The sequence below is a fragment of the Alligator sinensis genome, unplaced genomic scaffold, assembly GCF_000455745.1.
Source record: "Alligator sinensis unplaced genomic scaffold, ASM45574v1 scaffold1142_1, whole genome shotgun sequence".
Lineage (NCBI taxonomy): Eukaryota > Metazoa > Chordata > Crocodylia > Alligatoridae > Alligator > Alligator sinensis.
In genome coordinates, this window is record NW_005842617.1 from 135,154 (window position 1) to 148,694 (window position 13,541).

The 13,541-nt window shown below is 42.4% G+C and overlaps 1 protein-coding gene across 12 annotated transcripts in view; it reads left to right on the plus strand.

Moving 5' to 3' along the window:
* Window positions 1-13,541, plus strand: part of WDFY3 (WD repeat and FYVE domain containing 3) — a 379,376-nt gene that overhangs the window by 48,897 nt on the left and 316,938 nt on the right. For 10 of the 12 annotated variants that reach the window (XR_003096142.1, XM_025215013.1, XM_025215023.1 and 7 more), the window contains exon 2: window positions 11,713-11,807. The exons of the other annotated variants lie outside the window; for them this stretch is intronic. The gene's annotated coding sequence lies outside the window, so the exon portion shown is untranslated. The remainder of the gene's footprint in view (window positions 1-11,712; window positions 11,808-13,541) is intronic. 12 annotated transcript variants of the gene reach the window in all.

A 13,541-nucleotide genomic window follows, 5' to 3' on the forward strand; every position in this document is an offset into this window, starting at 1 on the left:
CCCCCCGAAGGTGAGGAAAAAGAATGGAGCACATCGGGATCCTGGGTGCAAGAGATTCCTCTAGCTGCTGCCCTCTTCCCCTTAATTATATGTGTGTTACTAGAAAACATGGCTCTACAAAGAAGTTTTTGTTTAAAACGGAAACATTTTTGTAGCAGTACCAATGGGGTACTTGTTTGTTACACCCACTTTCAGTAGTACTGTAAGGGTGTGTGAAGTACAAATGTGAAGTCTGTGCACTTCAATCTCTTTCTCTGGGTCTCATGTTCCCCTGCCTGCACTGTTGGACTTGCTATTAAAGGAAGATGCCTGCATGTGTCTTCCTTTAGGCAACCAGGTGATACTTTTTGTAGGAAGGAAACCTTCATCTGATGGCAAGGAAAACCTAGGCAACTGGAGATTTCTATTCTGTTGCAGCCTTGACCCCGTGAAGCATTCTTTCTTTACCTGCCTGCTCTGCTGTTGCGGACTTTTATTTTATTTTTGGATTTCTTGTTAGTCTGGAAACCTTACTCTCAACCTTGTTGCCATGAGTGACCCTACCAGCAGTATAGAACTCCAGACAGCATTGCTCTTATTCGTTGGCACGCAAGCCATGCCAAGGTTGCGATCCATGGGAGAGTGTAAAATAAATCAGTACATTTTAAAATGGTGTAAACTTCCTTTTCACTTCGTAAGTAGTCATTTGATATCTTCATTGTCCAGGTAACCCTGCTGATTAGTCAGGTTAGGCATTCCTACAGCTTGTTCCTGCCCATTACTATTTCTGCACCTACCCATATATATCCAAGACATAAGTAATGGCTTTCTGTGCCACATAGTTCTTGGGTTCTTTCATTTTCAGAGGTGTCAGTTGTGACGGAACTTGTTGGCCTCTTGAGGAGAGGAAATTCATTGAAGAGAAGTGGAAAGTCTTTCTGCATTTAGTTGACTTTGTCTTTTCTCACTGCACATTGGGATCCAACCTGAGCTAAATGGGAACCTGAACTCTGTGTGTGCCCCCAACTATGTATGCAAGCCCAGGCTTAAAACTACCTCAAACCTAAGTTAAGTTTGGAGTAGTTCTGTGTGTATATGGTAGGCAGGGTTGGGCTCAGACTTGAGTAAGAGTCTCTGGTTAGATGTACTGGTTGCAGTAAAGTTGTATATTTACTGGTTCTATCAAGAGTCACTACCAGCAAGTTTGAGAGGGACCTCTTCTTTCTTCTATTTGGCTCAAAGCTTAATGGTGAGTTGCCATTGCATTATTTATGTAAATAAGATGATTGATTTTGGAGCTATTCTGTAACACTTATCTACTGTATGTTGACCTGGTTATTGAGAGTTTTGTTATTTAGGCTTGTTTAACAGGAAGCTGTAAAGACCAAATAGGAAGGAAAGATTAGTGCAAGTGACAATGCCTTTGTCTTGAGTTCTGAGGATTTTACTTCCTCTACATTCACTAGCGATGTAACTAAAGGGGGGTGGGGGACCAAGTGGGATACCAGCCCTGAATATCAACTTAAGGGGGTGCAAAACTAGGAGCCTCAGTGCTGCTGGCCTGACTGCTGCTGTCAGCCTGGGTGCAGCTGCTGCCCTGTGCCCTACTGCTACTCAAGATGCAGAACTACCCAGTTACACCTTTGCTACTCAGACTACAGAACTATTTTTTTTTTCCAAGGAATGCACCCCAGGTGAGTGTGTGTGTGTGGTCGTCATCATTATCACCTTCCCTTGCTTGTCCTATCTAAACGGGGTTGCTGTTCTGGATCCTGGCTCTCTGCTGGCTTTGTTCATGTGTATCTTCTTCCAACACCTCTCATGTCCCTCTCCACTGTATTTCTCCATCTCATCTTCAGTCTTCCTCTTCCCCTTCTCCCTGGTAGTGCCTTTCTGGTAACTTCTTTTCCCACATATTCTTCCAGACTCCTTTGAACATGCACATACCATGCTAGTCTTCTCTAGCAATTTCTTAAATGCCTCCACTACTTTTACTGATCCTCTGAGAGATGTATTCTTCACTTTTATCCATCTTCATCACTCCACACACCCACTGGAGCATTCTCATCTGTCACGCTCAGTCTCCTTTCTTGAATTTTCTTCAGAGGCCATGTCTCCGCTCTGTACAATAGTGCTGGATGCACAAATGTTTTGTAGGTTTTCCTCTGCACTTCACTGATACTCTTTTGTCATATAATGTTCCTGTCACCAACTTCCAGTTCGCCTACTCTGCTGTTGTTCAGTGGTTCAACTTGGTCTAATTCTGCATTCCGCTGAACAGTTGACCCCAGATACTTGAACTTGTCAACTTTTTTTAATGTGTTTCTCATCGGTTTGCATAAATGATCGCGTTGTTTGGAAACATCATGTTCCAGAGTGGTCTCCTTCTTACTTGTTCAGTAAAGACATCCATTATAACCGCAAACAGTAATGGGCTCAAAGCTGACCTTTGATGTATGCCTACTGTCACTTGCAAAATTGTCTCTCCTGAACTTGTCCTCACTTTTGTTGTACATTTTCAATACATGTGCTTGCTGGTCCTCACGTTTCTCTGATACCTCCTAAACTCTCAGGTACTCCTGTATTTCCTCCCTGGGTACATGATCATAGGCTTTCTCCAGGTCAATAAAAACAAAATGGATATCTTGACAACTTTTCCTGTATTTCTTCATCACTTGTCTTATTGCAAAAACTGGATCCCTGGTACTTTTCCACAGCATGAATCCATACTGGATTTTTTTCAGTGACCACCTCATTCCTTAACTGATTCTCCACCACTCTTGCTCTTTCCCATGCTTTCAATGTGCGAGACATCTATTTGATTCCCTAACAGTTGTCACAATCTTGGGCGTCATCTTTCTGCTTGAATATTGGCATCAGCACAATTCTACCCATCCAGTGCCAGTCCCAAGCCCAGATAAAGGAGGAAGGCTAGTGCCAGGAAGGGTGTCCGGCTGTATAAACCTCTGCCGAATTATCATGATGTGGATCATGGTGCATGTGTCCAAATCATCATGATGCGGATCATGGGAGGAGTGGGGGAGGGTAAATAATAAAAATGCCCAGAACTTTGGCAGGTAAAAATGGGTCTTAGTTTCAAGGGAGTTGTTTGATGGTGAACAGATCATAATGCAGAGACACCTGTTGGGGTAGCTGAAAATTAGGCCAACCTAAAGCAGATGGTGATAAATCATTAAGTAATGTAGATATCCATATAGCCTACTTAAAAGTTTTCTGTGTGTTTCGTTAACAATCAGTATTTGGGGTTAAGGTAGGCTTTCTGTTCACTGCATATCAAGGTTTCACATGTTCTCAGAAAATTCAGTCAGACCAGCTGGGTGAAACATGGTTGATCCATAGGCTGCTGTAGACTAAGGCCTGCCTAAGAGTAGGGGGAATGGTGGAGTTGCTCTCTGAGAGCTGAAGTCATGAGGCCTTATGCCTGAGGAGGTGCTTTCACAAAGAATGAAAAGTGGGTAGGTTCAGCAAGCTGTGTGGTGGTAGTTATTATTTCAGTGCACATATTTTTCTAACAAGTAGCTTTCCATTTTTAATCATGATTATTCAGATAACTGAATGACGGTCATCAGTAACTTATGCACAGTGCCACACAAATCTTATTTCATGGCATTTAACATACCGTTTCTGCTGTGAAATAATGTGAAACTTCTCTTCCCTTAGCCTTTGCATAAAAGGCATAATGAGGAGGGTTTGCATCCTGGGGAAACCCTATAGGAGACCTGAAAGTGGGGGGGTGGGGGGATGTGGAGTGCTGGGGCATTACCTTTGAGTTGTGGAGAGGCCATTGAGTGCTCAAGAGAAGTGGTGCAGGAGTCTTACCAAAGCTGAGAACTCAAAAACAGTTTCTAGTTGGGGCAGCTGCTGATGCAGCTTGAGCGGCAGCATGGTTTTCCTGCCCTACCTGTTGCCCTTGCAGCAGCAGGGCGTTAGTATACCCAGCTGCTGCTACAAGAGCAACATTGTAGTGCTGCTTTTGCTGCTGAGGTGTGGATGGGGGGTGGGGAGGTGGGTAATGTGGCACCCCTTTAAAGTTGATGCCCGGGCTATTTCCCCACTTACTGTCTCCTAGTTGTGCTACTGGTTGCCCCTCTGTGTCCCAGATGCCTTATTACAGCTCTAGGTGAGACGATGCCTTAGCTCCAGACTGGGTGTCCTATGCGGTTACATTTTATTACCCAGTCCAAGGGTCATAAATTGAAAATGAAAATTACATCCTAAGAAATCAATCTGTCAGTAGTGTATGGCACCCCAATATAGGTCATCCTTTAGCACCTGTTAGGGAATTGTAACTTTGTAATTTAATTAAAATAAATAAAAACTAGTTCAGTGTTGTGATTGCAATTAATGGCTACCTAGCATAATGAAATATGGATTGTGTTATGTAATAAAATACAATTAGATCTAGGAGGATCTTTTTTTTTTATTTAAAAAAAAAAATTGTGTTAGCATGCAAACTTTAAAAAAAATGAAGGAGTAGTTAGTCTTAAAAAGAAAAAAAATTCTGCTGTAGCTCTTTTTCTAAGCTTTGAAGGACAGATGTTACGGAATACTAGGGCATCTCTCAAACTCCCAGGGAAATACTTGTCCTTTGGATTCATAGATTGTAAGGGGCTGGAAGGGACCTTGCAAGATCACTTAGTCCAGCCCTCCTCCACCAGGCAGGAAAGACAACTGGGGGCAGGTGACCATTCAGTCTCCTCTTGAAGATTTCCAGGGTAGGTGATTTGTACCACCTCTGGAGGGAGCTTATTCCAGAGTCTGGACACCCTAACTGTGAAGAAGTTTTTCCTAGTGTTAGGCCTGAAATGTTCTTCCAGGAGTTTGTGGCCATTACTCCTTTTTTTTCCCCAAGGATGCCTTGGTGAACAGTTGTTCACCACGCTCTTGATGTATTCCCCTGATGTAGTGGTAAGCTGCTACCAAATCCCCTCTCAGCCTTCCATTTTTTAGGCTGAAGAGACCCAAGTCCCTCAGCCTTTCCTCGTATGGCTTGCCCTGCAAGTCTCTGATCATACGGGTGGCTCTTCTCTGGACTCTTTCAAGGTTTTTCCCATGTCCTTGTTGAAATGTGGTGCCCAGAACTGGACACAGTACTCCAGCTGCAGTCTCTCTAATCCTGAGTAAAGCGGAAGAATCAGTCACTTCCTTGGTGTTGCTTGAGATGCATTGGCTGATGCATGCCAGACTATTGTTTGCCTTGCTGGCTACAGCATCTCACTGACTGCTGATGTTCATGCTGTGGTCTGTTATTACCCGTAGGTCCGTTTCAGTCATGGTGCTAGTCAAATTGGTGCCACTGAGCCTGTAAGTATGTTGGGGATTCTTCATCCCCAGATGGAGAACTTTACTCTTCTCAATGTTGAACTTCATCTGGTTCCGATCCACCCAGCTTGCCAGCCTGTCTAGGTCAGCCTGCATCTGCAGCCTATTTTCAAGCGTGACCATGCTCCCCCATAACCTGATGTTGTCCACAAACTTGGCCAGTGAGCTCTTCACCCCCACATCCAAATAATTGATAAAGACGTTGAAAATCAATGGGCCAGGCATGGACTCTTGAGGGACACGCCGGGCTACTTCTTGCCAGGACAACACAGGAATCCATTTGTTAGAACTCTCTGGGTCCACAGTCAGCTTCTTACCCGCCTAACTGTCGAACAGTTAAGCCTGCAATCCTTCAGTTTTCCTGTGAGAACATCATGGGATACCAGATCAAAGGCCTTTTGGAAGTCTAGGTATACAATGTCGACCTCTCTCTTATCCAGGGTTCAGTTAATCAAGGTTTGGCTATATCTCCTAAGGGCTTGTATTCATTCATATGGAGTGCTAGAAGGTGAACATGTTTTTTTTTCTTTCTGAAATAAGCATGAATGTCCTTCCCATCTCATCCTCTTTCCTGCTTTGGCTTTGATTTACCTAAACAAGATCCTGTACACTTTCAGTAAGGGTCATGCTATTTGTCAAAATAGAAAATTGTAAAATTTGTTTAAAAAAATGTTGAATATGCAGTATAAATATTGTAGATTAACTGATTTGAACATGGGTGCTCTTTTATCAATTAAAATCCTGCTTTTTCAGTACTGAGTTGGCTTAAAATTTACATTCCAAATGGAAAATTTGCATCACTTTGAGGACAGATACCTGTCTAAGAAATTGGTCTACCCTGGTAGCCCCGTATCTTTTTGATCGTAAAAATGAGGACACATTATAAAATGAGGAAAACCTAATTTCATTTTTTAAACTGTCTGTGAATGTACCTACTTATGAGGTTGTTACTCTCTGCCAATAGTGGTTTGCTACTGTCTTGCTAGCAGCCACCCAGGTTGGCTTAGACCAATATTAATTAAACCATCTTGAAATGCTTATTTATACTGACAGTGTATCACTTTGTGCTGACTACAAGTATTTGTACAATTATCTATGAATGGTCCTCTGTTCCTCGTAGGAGAGTAGTATATTATGAGCAGATTTTTGCAAATTTGGGGATGAAACACAGGAAGTTTAAAAAAAAGAAAACTGGAAAAAACTTCTGAGTGCAATGGTTCCTTTAAACAAGTTACTGTAGTTTTGTACATTTGGGGCCAGAAGTTGCATCTTCAATATTACTTGGAATTAGCAAAGAAATTAATTTTAAACATTTAGTTCTTATCACTATATACAAATTTTAATTGGGAAGTAATTAATGGACATAGTGTGTACTTGAGCTCTGGGTTCTTTTTTTGGTCTGCATGAGGACTTCGTTAGTCTCATTTGGTTTATTTCCTCCTTGTGAAAATAAAGGTCAGGTGTCTCTGCTGATTTCTTGTTAGACATATCAGAAAACTAATAATATTGAACTTGAGGTTGCCTCTAACTAGCATCTCTCTTGACTACGATAGATGGGATTATTCTTCCTTAATTGCATTTAGAAAGAGTCAAGTAGTTGGTAATCAGCTTTCATGAGTTCTGAGATCTGCCTCTGTGGGATTTCCAGAGTTCTTTTGTCATTCTTGTACCATGTGCAGTTGGAGCTCCTGGAGGAGGGGGGCGGGAAATGGGGAGAGAGAATGAGGATACTTGAGCCACATTCTGTTAATATGTAGATGATGATGCGTCTCTAAATGCAGGTGATGCGGTTCATTTATTTTTCCTAGTGCTTTGCTAAGTTGAAGTCTTAATTTAGAGTAAGGTGGATGAAGCTCAGTCAAGACTACAATTTATTTAGGTAAGGTAGAGTAAATGTCTGGAAGATATATATGGGCTGGACATGTTTCTTCCACTGTCCGAGTGATTTGTTATTTATGGCTGCTTTTGGCTCTCAGATGACTTAGATGGCAAGAAGCATTTATTTTGCAGTTAAATCTAGTAAAGTAACTGAATTTTGTGGTTTGCTTTTATAAGCCTCCTCCTGATTCCAGCTTCATATTATGAGCCTGAGAAGTGGTGCTTCCAGCTTCTTATGATGACCCTTTGAGAAGTGGTGCTGAATGTTGCAGGTTCCTAATTGATTGGTAGCTATTATTGCCACTGACTAAAACATATTGGCTATTTGCAGATATGGAAAGGACAAACAAATGGCACTTTACTTTAAACTTGACTTGCTCCTGCACTGAGCCCAGCCCATGACCAGAAGAGGCAGCACGTTAGTTGCGCCCAGCTTTCCTAATGTCTGTATAGTTCATGCATTTGGTGAAGTTTTTTTGGCCCTTTTAACTAATAGCTTATTGAATTGGCTTTAGCTAAAAGCACCAAAAAGCCCCACCGAAAATATATGCATGTCAGTTTTTAGCTAGTGCTGACATCTGTTGTGCTGAGAAATGCATGCGCTCAGTGGCACGTGTGGAATGCGAACGTTTTTCTGAATAAAGAAATTGTTTACAATATAAAGTGCTTGTATTCTTCCTAAGGGAAATTGCAATTGCTTTACGTAGTGAAAGGTTTGAGACTGCATTACAGAATAAATTCTTTCAGTGGAAACAAGGTCATGATTTAATGATTGGTATTCGTTATTTGCTGTATATATTTGTGAAATGGTATACGGAGAAAAATTTTACATAGAGATTAGAAGCATAATCTTAAACATAGCATTTAGTTGTAACAAAAGTTGGCAAGCTGGATAGTTCTGAAGAGGAAAGGAGAAAATAGATTTGCTTGAATGAAGGATGACTATTACTAGACATGTTAAATTAAGAAAAAATCAGAAAAGCCAAAGTATGAACAAACTTCAAAATAGGAACTCAAAGTACTGCATTTTCTCATATACAGTATGCCCCTAATTAAACATGCACCTTGTTTTTGGAAGATAGAATATAGGAGAAGATTTGTACAGAGTCGTGGCCAACTCCATGACAGAGTAAGTCCTCTTGGGAACATAAGTGTGTCCAGAGTGTGGCACCAGGAACTTCCTATTGTGGCAGATTGTCTCCTGTGATGCCACAAAGAAGCATTTGATAGGGTGGAGGTATAGACCTTAAAAGTGATTCATACAGGATGGCAGGGGAAAAGGGACAAATGTTTACTGACATTGTCATTTTGAGCAAAGAGTTCCTGAGACACAGCTGCCCCAAGGAATCTGGTGGTTATAAAATCATGTTGTGGTTCTAACAGTCTTCTGTGCTTTTGCCCACAGCTAGCTTTTAGCTAAAGCCAATTCAGTCAGCTGGGTTGCAGCCTGTGTTATCAAGACCTGATTTCTGATGTTTAAGACTTGATATAAACATTGTTTGTTTCGGGAACTTGTATTATGAACTTCAAGTCAGAGCGTTGATAGCCAGACCCAAAGGGAGTGAAGTGTGCATGCTCAGTAAGAAAATGGATCTGTCAGCAGCTAAAAGTTATCTGAATAGTCTATTAACTTATTAGCTGTATGACATGAGCTGTGAACCTGAGTGACATTCTGTATGCAGTGTGAGAGTCCTGTCCTTGGCAGCTTTCAGACGATGTGTTGTGCGAATTCCTTGCTTCGTGGCTATATTCTGCAGAAACTTGTTTTGAAAATCTTGTCGGAGACCCACACTTATATTTTAAAACCTGCTGAAGTCAATGTGCAGATTCAGTTTTGATTATGAAGTATTATCAAGAAAATTAGCATGAACTAAATAAGCAAAAATAAAAGTTTGCAGTAAGCGTTTAGGGTAATACAGTCATGATGCATACTCTTCACCAGTTTCCTGTGCAGTAGGATTGAATGAAATCAAAGGAATGCAAGTCTGTGGGTCATTTGGTTACAGGGGTTCTGATGCACTGCTTTTTCCCATACATATATACTAACCAATTGCCCGTCAAGACTAACGGGGGGGGGGGGGGGGGGGGGGGGGGGGTTGGGGGGGGGGGGGGGGAAGGGAGAGCATGAAGGGGATGGGATGGAGTGCCGCCACCTAACATCCCATACTGCTGCTGTTCTGCCTCTTCTGGCCTTGGCTGCCCCACCCCCTGTCCAGTCCTCAGCACCGCTTGCAGGGAGCAAAGTGGGGAGCCAAGGCCAGTGCTGGCCTTTGCTCCCCCACCCTCTGTCTGGTCCTCCGCACAGCTTCAGAATCATGGCAGTGCTCCCCCATGCTTGAAGCACTCTGGCTGTTTCCATCAGCCAGTCAGAATGCAAATAAAGCATTACGGACAGACAGATAGACTTAGGCTTTTATAATATTAGAATGTAAATCTAAAGAATGTAGTCGGCAGTTGCTGGAGCAGTACAGAAGTGGTGGGGGCTGGAAAGGCAGAGTGGGATGTAGGGGTAGAGGTAAATGGAAGAAGATGGATGGGAGGGAATGAAGCATGTAAAGTAGGGGAGATTGGCCAGGGTTCTGTCAGGCTAACACTTTCCCTTGCTTGGTGGCTGCTTTTCCCATTTCATACCCCTGTGTCAGAATGGTGGCTCAGGGACCAGATTGAGACGTTCTTCATGCAAGGGGAGGGGAGATGGGATGACAGCAATCCTTAGTTTTATGAAGGGCCAGGATCACCATGTTGACTGGGTATCTGGGATCACCATGTTGACTGAGTATCCTCCCCTGAGTTCAGAGACCCTTCCTCTGTCCCTATGAGCTGGGATCTCGCGGGGAGAGGAGAACCCTTTTCTACTGCCTCCCAGCTTCTCCTGCTGCTTTCAGTAGTGGAGAATGGGCTCCAGGTTCACCCTTTTTCTTTTCAGTGCTACTAATTTCAAGTGGCACAGGGAAGAACAGAGAAGTGCAGAGGTGTATAGAGAGGAGGGATTTGAGGTATGTGGTTGTATATGAGCCTGAATTTTGCACTAGCAAAGAGAAGACTATTTTATGGTGCATATGTACTCTGTGCTTAAAGCATTCCGCATTTAGAGTAGTGTGCCATTATGTATGTGTTGGGGCATTGCTTAAAGAGGGGTGAGTTAAGGTTTTGTTGCAGTGGAATTTGGTAACTTCATTTTCTGGCTTTCAGAGGTTTAAGTGTACCTGAAAATAACATTTTGTAGGGTAGGCACCTTTGGACATACTTTTGTTTGAACACTTTTTAGATATTTATTAGGAATTAGAGCTCATATTTGAGGTGCTCTAGAGTCAAGGAAATATGTTTTGGGTGCACAAGATTAGTGTGAAATATTTAGTCAAGAATGTTAAGTATGGTGCCAAAAAAAATCCTCTTTGAATTGAATCCATTATAGTTTCTTGCTAATTTGTATAGCCTGTGCATATTCTTGTAGCCTGTTAAAAAATTGCTGCTTCCCTGTCAGATCTCATTTATATCTAGAACGTCAAAAGTGCTTGATTTAAAGCTGTGCTTTTGCTAGAAGCAACGGTTTGGAGTTGTATGTCAAAGTTTGTATGCATCCTTTATAGGGAAGAGAGTCTGAATGGAACACTTAGTCGCCCCCACACTGTGAGTAGAGAAGGATTTAATAGTCATAAAGAATGATTTTTGGAAGAAAATGTGTTTGTTCAGTTGTTAATACTGAACTGCTGCTGTAACACATGATTGATTTGCAATTTGAGTACGTACAGTAACGCTTACAACCAAGTGCCTTATTGATATAAAGCATCCCAAAATGCCTCTGAGTTACTTAAGCTTTATAAATACTAGAGCTCTGACAAAGCTTCAAAAGAGAGTTCTACCACCAAGCTGTAATTTTTGACCATACACCTTTTGTTCTTTGATTATTTCCCTGCTTGAAATACTTAAAATTGTATTTTTAAATGTTTGCAGTTTACTTAGTTGGAACATCCTTTGATTATCTTGTGTTGTTTTGCTTCTGTAGATCTCTAACATATGAGAGAGAAACCTGATAAAGAGTTAACAGTTGGGTAAATTGAGGTATATATGCTGTGGGGTATTTTAAGCATCATGATCAGATAGTAGCAGAGTTGGGAAAAGAACTCTGGGCATCCTGGTCCCCATTCCCCTGCTGTAAGTACTAGCTCTAACTCCCTATGAGGAGTTCCCTTCTGGGTAGGTCACAGGTTGTTACTGCAGTAACTAAAATACAAGTATCGACTTGCCAAACAAGCTGTTCAAATATTCTCATTGAGTTTTCTTTGCTGAGGAGGATCTTGTTGACTAAGCTTAGTGAATGTATATACATTATTTAGTCTTAGGAACAGGAACTTTAACAAACTAGATTTCTCTTTGGTTTGTGAATGTCCATGTGGTCCCAAGAGACTGCGCAGTCTGTTTCCAGATTGCAGTCCGTTTCCAGATAGACACTGATGGTGGCATTTTTCTTACTAATCTTTTCCTTTTTGTTTCTTTGTTTGTATTAACTAGTGAGAGCACAGCTTTGGTCTTGAAGAAAATGGTAGGAGGGGAATGGACCCTGTTCTCTCAAAGTCTGTTCCTGTGATCCAAGAAATGCTTTAGAGGTCAGTGATTGGAACAGGGAACAGAAAATTTTATATATGTTTTAAGAGCTTTTATTTAATAAAAATGCCTTTAGCATGTAATTATAGTGCATGTTTATTTGTACAGTATGGCAGGTGCAGAAGCTTCTTTTGCCTGTTATACAAAGAAGAAAATGTGTGAATTTTTGAGTGCAGCAAATCTGAAAGTGGGCTGCCAGAATCCTCAAGGTTTAGGCTTAGTCTCTCAACAGCATTAGAAATCTATAGTTAAGTCTACAGTTGTCTGTTAAATCACACTGATACTGAAAGGTAGTGTTGAGATGCTGTTATTTCCTGGACCATCACAGCAACATGAGAAACAAGAATTCAGTTGATAATCTTTTATTGCAGGGGTGATGAAACACTGGCCTATAGCTAAATGCAGCCCACAGAGCCTTGGAATTGGGCCTGCAGGGCTCCCCATGGGTTGGGAGAGAGAGGGGCTGGGGGAGTAGTGGTAGCACTGTCACACACCTCTGCTGCCAAAATTCCAAGCCCTGTAGAGCAGGTTAGGGCTGGGCCATGCCCCCTTCCCTCCCGTGGGGCTGGGGCATGCTCCTTCACCCTGAGTGGCTGGTTTGAGTCTGGGCCTCCCACCTCTCCACCCTGTGGAGCTGGGCCATGCCTCCTTCCCTCCACCCAGCCAGGTTGGGACTGGGCCATGCCCCCTTTCTCCCACAGGGCTGGCCCATGCCCCTCCCTTCTGTGGGGCCAGGTTGGAGTGGTCCAAATCCCCTTCCACCTCAGAGTTGGATCTGGGCTGAGCTGCCCTTCCTCTGCCCCCTCCCCCACTGTGTGGCCAGATGGGGCCCTGCCAGATGTGGCCTACATAGGGACTGGGCACTGCCCATCTTGTCCACCAGCCAAAAAGGTTGAGCACCACTGTTTTATTGAATCAACTGCATGGTTGGCATAGACATAGGTAAAATTTTGGGTATCACAGTACCCAAATCTACTTAGGCCTCTCGGAGAGAACAGACACAGCAGAGCTAAGTAGTAGATGGGAACAAAATCTTATGTAAAACTCCATATATAAACAAAAGCAGGATATAAAGGAAATGTTCAGGTAACCAATAAACAGGAGAGATGCAGTAAAAAACCTGATCATGGAAGAACAAGGTTCTTTTAGAAGGGTTGTTATCACCTGTACAGTATAGAGTTTGGCGAGTATCAGGTAGATTCTGTATATAGTGGTTTGTAGGATGCCATCCTAGATGCACTACAGAGTCAAGATGATGGAAATGTCATCTGAACACCTGGACTTGCTTACTGACTTCCACTTCAGGTTACATAACTACCACCCTTCAGTCAAATTCATGTTCTCTCTGGAATACTCCTACACCAACATCACTTATCTAGACACTTTTCCCAACTCACCATCAGAAGTAAACTTCCTGCTGATCACCAGGCATCTAATGGGACCCATCCCTGTCTTAACAGTAAATTCAGGATCTGTCAACACAACTCCAATGCCCCAATAATCAAAACTCCCCACAACAAAACCACTTGAATATATGAATCATGCATACATCTATCCTAGCGTGTGGTATATTTCATCCAGTGGTCCAGATGCCTTTATGGCAACAACATGGGTGAAAACTACAGAGAATGAATGATCACTGAAAAAGAGAGAAAAATCTTCTAGTTGTCACAACCCAAGGGTATGATTTTGTTTGTGTGCGCTTCGGCACTGCTGAATTATTTCCCGCCACTAGC